Source organism: Dermacentor albipictus, chromosome 2 (assembly GCF_038994185.2).
Source record: "Dermacentor albipictus isolate Rhodes 1998 colony chromosome 2, USDA_Dalb.pri_finalv2, whole genome shotgun sequence".
NCBI classification, from domain to species: Eukaryota; Metazoa; Arthropoda; class Arachnida; order Ixodida; family Ixodidae; genus Dermacentor; species Dermacentor albipictus.
In genome coordinates, this window is record NC_091822.1 from 157216945 (window position 1) to 157223171 (window position 6227).

Below are 6227 nucleotides of genomic sequence, written 5' to 3' on the forward strand. Positions count from 1 at the left end.
CGTTCGATTAACCCTCACATTTGTCAAAATTAACTTGACCATATATGAATGAATCCCTCAAATAACAGTGCTTTTGCTCCCGTAAAATAGGTGTGACTTGCGCGTATCCTGCCTTTGCTGTTGTTGTTGTTGTTGCTGTTGTTGTTGTTTCCTTTTAGTCGTAGCTGTAGACTTCTAGGTGACCAAACACATGATTCTCTCTATGACTATTCACTACTCTCTGTGCATTATAGATAGACACCTTCGGTTGTTTCCCGGCGATGCGCTATGGATGGGATGGTGCCACTAGGCCATTTATGGAAAACACGGGGCAGAGGGGAGATAGAAATTACAAGATGACGAGCGAATGGAGAACAAGGCAAAAGCGGGAGTATATATATCAGTCAGTCACAACACAGCCACATGGTAATGACAGCAAGAGGCAAACGCTGCCAAAACTGTGATTCAACACTTTAACTCTACAATAAATGAAGTAGTGCCCAGAAAGAGAAGCAGCACTGAAACCAACACAATAATAGCGGCATCTACAGTCGTCTGTCGTCGAAATCTTCAAGTCCATTGGCTTTTTTTATATATGCATGAGGGTACGCATTGCAATATATACATTGGCACTCGCGTACATTTGAGAGTGCACGACACTAGTGGCGTCGAACGCGAAAAATGATTTGACAAAACGCTATCATTACGGGAAACTACGGCAAAATTCTAGAAATATTGGATACCGTATAGGTAGGTCTTGCCAGATTGATAACTTGATAGTAGTGATGATCCGTTGACAAACGACATCGGCCCATCCAAAACACATGTTTGAATCTATGTGATGCGAAACTTTAGTAAATTGGTTACGTAGAGGTTTTACAGCTAAATGCACGGGAAGCAGAATAATTTAAATTGCAAAGAGGCGTGGCAAGTGTTTCCACAACGTAGCCGAAATCTTTCTGCCGTATTTAGAAAAGTTTGGCGCAGTTTAAAAGGAAGCATTGAACAGGACGTAAATTCCGAAATACCTAATAACGTCTCGTAGGATGCGTGATTTACTATCCACGAAGCAGCCTTATGCCCTTCTAAACACCTCTTAAACACCTGTACTTTTTTATGTTATATTACAAAAGGTTGGTTTTTTTAGCCTATCATTATGAGAGCCGCTTGTATGTGAACGAAGATGGTGCTGCAAGAGAAGGCTTAAGCGCACCAGTTTAGACCTTATCGCTGTAATGACGGCTCCTTAACTTATACAAAAACAACTTTATCCAGTTGTAGAATACTGTCGATGTAGATGGCGTCGAAATATTTCCTCGGACAAATATCCCCACACTTCTAATGGCCAGATGGTTTTCTGCGACATGTCTTGTACATCGCGCTGAGATAAAATGTCATCCTGCAGAAAATGACTTCTGAAAAATTTGTCAAAATGTTAAGTAAAATTACACTGATAGATGGTGTCTGTACGCGCGCTCTTCACTTCCTCTTCAAAACATTTTGTTTGGTGCAGTGCAGGTGCAAAATGAAGTGGCAAGAAATAAATGAAGTAAAACATGAACACCGGTAGAAAAAAAATAAAACCAATGTTTTTATTCCTTCGTGATGAGTGAACTATTCCAGTAATGCTGATGTTTGCCACTATCTTTCTCCGCAGTTGCGACTTCTCTATTAAGGAATACTCACTGCAAACTATTTTCTCCTTAGCTTTGGTAAAGTACGAAGCGTGCTCATGCTGGCGTTCGTTGAATATGTTGTAAAAAAAAACTCTTTAAAAAATTTACACCCTTTGGAGCTTATGTTGTTCCCCAACGATAACCGTCATCTGTTTTGCCCTAATTTCCTTTCATTAACGCTGCGAGCTGGTACTTCCAAGTTGCGAACAGCATGCGGGCTATCAGCATTGTATAGCATTCTGGAAAGCAGCGAGCGTTGAGTTTTCGAGAAAGGAAACGCAAGCAAGGCAGATGGTGGTGGTGGTGAAAACGTTTATTTCCTCTGAAAAGAGGGAGATGGCAGATGGCAAGGCAGATGGCGATTATTGTAGTGAGACAAGATTATTGTAGTGAGACGAGAAAGGAAACGCAAGCAAGGCAGATGGTGGTGGTGGTGAAAACGTTTATTTCCTCTGAAAAGAGGGAGATGGCAGATGGCAAGGCAGATGGCGATTATTGTAGTGAGACAAGATAGGCCCCGAAGGCTGCAATCTTTATTATGAGTGAAGCAAGAGGGTTGCGTAAACTGTACAGATATCACCACAAAGTAGGGCATATGGCAGTGTTTTTAAATAACGTTAACGACACTATTATATAGTATCGGCCGGGTGTGTTGACTGAATCGTACAAGTGGTTTCACAGAAATGGTGCTTCTGAAGACGGAATAGCCAATTTACGCTTTTCCATGCGGACGTTACCACAGCTTGTTTGTTTCTCAGAAAAATCTCCTAACTAGAAGTCTCCGTTTCGGTACTGCTGATGCCATCTCTCGCTATCAAAGACAACTAGTAACGACTTTGATATTACTGATCTCTCAGAGTTTTACACCCCTGGCAATCTTGTTTTACTTTCTTCGTTTTCCGTTGTGTTTTCCTTTAAAGAGGATATGTAGATGCTCAAAGTAGTTTTTAGGACTGCTCATCTTCACTTATACGTTATTTTAGCAACTTTTTAGATGCGACTGTCACTCTCCATGGGCGCTAGTGGGAACCGCAGCTGCAGCAAAAACACCTGCTGTTTAGGAGAAGCTCTTGCGACGAGCAGAGGCAAGCTTCTGAGCAATGTAAAGTTCACGAACCTCTCACATTGGTGTGTTGGGAAGATCTACATTCTCGAGCATGATTTTTGTATTCGTACAAGGTGTTGAACGTCAACGAAGCGGTTTGGACGTGGCAAGTTGTGTGAAAAACTAGACGAGCAGGACAGTCGAACGCAAATGTTCTTCGGGAAAAGATGCCATTTACAGTGACCCGTGCTGCGGCTTTAACAAGAGTGAGTGTTTTCACAATAAAGCTTACGGCGGTGCTGAAAAAATTGACTATGCAACTGAATTTTCTGCAGAACTTTATTTCTTTCGCTGCCATAACGATTAGTTTGGTGAGTGCGTTGCATACTATAAATCAGTACAAACTAGCGACGTTGCTCTCAGCCTATGAGGAAGGTAAAGGGCAGTCGTCGCTAGCAGTGCTATTAAACTCGCGGAAATAATTTCTTATGTGAGTGGCGTTGCCCAAATAACTGAAAATGCGACTCACCTTCGGCAACACTCGCCTTTTTTGTTGTTGTTGCGTTAGGATTGTTACCAGGTAACCAAGAACACTTCTTTCAAAACAGATACTTGTACAGTGTACTTTGTACCGGTATAGCTCTGTTTCGTTCACGACAACGTTTGTGATCCTCGCGCCGTCTACCCAAAGATGCATCTCGCAACACAATGAATGTCTCAATACATGCGTGGTTTACTACAGCTTTTTTTTTTTCACGCAGCACGTCACTCGCAAGTTTTCGAAAGTGTACTACAGGTTGCAGAAGAAAAAGAAAGCCTGTGTGATGGCATGAGCAGGTTTTTTGCAAGATTACGGTGAATTCGCTTTACGCGGGAAAGTGAAGGACGCGGGGGGGGGGGGGGGGGGGCTCTAGTTGGGTTTTATTTGGTTCTTATGCTACAGTGCACATTAAATAGGTTAAATATATTTAGATTATGGTGCTTACACGACTCTTGTTGTACTTCCTGGTTGTGCTCGTATATCATGTTACAAGCGATCGATCTCGAATTGAAGTTCATCTGTTGCGGCTGCGCCGACCGTCAAACATGAACGCCCGCACGCCTTTACCTCCAGATGTGAGAGAAAGACAACGACCGCTCAGGCGACGTGGTAGGCACAGATGGCACATGATGTATAGCAGGTACCGAAAAAAAATAGTAGGTAAACAATGGTGCGCGTGGCGGCATAGACAAGCAACAACGTTCTCACTGACGTGTGAACCCACAGGAAGCGGGAATGATGAAAAATTTTCAAAATACCGCACTGGCGAATAGTGACGATCACGCCGTCACAAGACAAATGTTTGCCGTCTGTAGACGGTGCGTACACACACATGTGCTTCTTCGCGCGAACGTGAATTGACAGAAGAGCTAATCGACATAAACCGCGTGTAGGAGTCCACGTGACAGCTGCCTAAAGAGGCCGCGTGTGGTGTGGGACATTTGCCCTTGTATGGGGAAAATTACTTCTGATGCCGCGATGCTCTACATACCACGTGATTCTGCAACGAGTGTGAGGAGCAAGAGAAGAAGAACGAGCAGGAGGGCAAGGAAGAGTGTTGCTTACCGCAGGTGGACGCAGTATATAAAATGTTACCGGTAATTGCTCCGCGAGCGCTACTTCTCAAGTGCGGCAGTGTACGAAGCCAGTCACAGTATGTCTGGTAATGTAAGGCATGTGGTAACGCAGAAGAATACTAATGGAGAGGACGGATTTGAACACGGGATGCAACAGGATGTGCGGGCATTCGTTCTACGTTAACCTGCTACCCCACGCGTGCATGTTGCCCACTATAGTCGGATACAACTTTAGAAAAAAGGGGAGGCCCCGCCCAGATGACCGAAGCGGCGAAGTCACCGGCCGTCCGGCGCATGACGTCGGTCCAGAATGCGCGCCCATTGGTGCACCCGCCACGGAGGAGTAAACGCCCCCTTTTTTCTAAAGTTGTATCCGACTATAGTCACACTACGGCTCATCTTGGAAGAATGGAAGAACTTGAGGAGCCCCAACATCTCTCTCCTTTGCTACAATCGTTAAATGTAGGCGATTTGAGATAAAATGATAAATTTTCGCTGAGCAAGCTTCTTATTTCACTGGTAGATGTCAATATTAGAGAGACAACCTCCGTTACAACTAATATTGAACAAAATTTTCCAAATTAACTTTTTATTAATGACGTTATGACTATTTTGTATCTGCAGAATTTGATTCAGGCAGTATGCTGACCTTATCGTTTTGTTTGAAACTTTGTGGCTCACTTCACTTTCAAGGAATACGGATTCACAACGTTCTGCGAAATATATTTCTGTTCTACATTCAACATCATCCCGTATTGCATTCTTCGACAGTGCGGAGACATATTAACTAGAGCGGCCTTGTATTTACCAGCAGTTGTTTAGTACTTATATAGAGGGGGCCCAGAGTTTCTAGCAAAACGTTCTGCTTCGAGTAGCGGCTAATTCAATTATGTATTTTAACCTACCCCGTATGTAATAAATTGTTAAGTGAAAATGGATTCTTCAAAATTGTTTCGGCGGTAATCGGGCATATTTTGGTGTCACCCACTCCTATATATCAACTGAGGTCAATAAAAGTTGCCGTTTTGTGTCAAGTTACATTATTTAATGATCTCAGACAGTCAGTTTCATGCGACCTTCTTGCGCATTTTTTGTACCGCAGGCACCCTCGAATTACCTGGCTTTCGTGTATGCATAAATAATTTATTGCGAGCTTGCGCAGCCTCAAACATACTTCTGCACTCTGGCTTTTATGACTCAAATCCCACTTCAGAAAACAACTGTAATTTAGTTTTTACCATAGGAAAAAGGTTTATAAAATGGCCGCTGCAGTGTAGCTGATAAACGTGGCTCTAACTCCGACAGTCAGCGCTTGCATCGTCCTGTGTGGTGGACATAGAAAGTGGACTACGTTGTTTCTTTCTCGCCTGTTGGTAGGGAGCACCAGACTAAGCCCGCTTTCTGAACTCTCGACAATACCCGCTGCTGGTCTGACCTGTAGTTACGCCATAGGCGGTGGCGGTCACAAAGGGCATTAACAGAAAATGGTGCTCTCTGACATTTCATGTAATTCAATGGCTCTCCAACCATCTTGAGAAAAGTCTCATTACGCCTGGAAGCTTAAATGTTTCCGTGCCGAATTATGGGTTGCTGGAGAGCCATACTTCAAAGAACTGGCAAACACTTTTTTTCTGTATTGAATGTATTCTTGTGTTAACCCAATCTTCTCTTTTTCGATATCCACTTGTCAGGGCCCTTCAAGTACTATAAGAATGCTGACGGTCCTCCTCTGCGTATTCATATCAAACTTCTACCAGTGCGGTAGAGCTGCAAATGGAGCCATACCAACCGGCAAGTGCAATTAGTTGGGGTACATATACACTAAAAGAGAACATCTTGCCTCCATTTTTACGTTAATGCTCACTAATATATATTACGTGCATACTTCCTCGAGTGCAGTGAGCATGGCT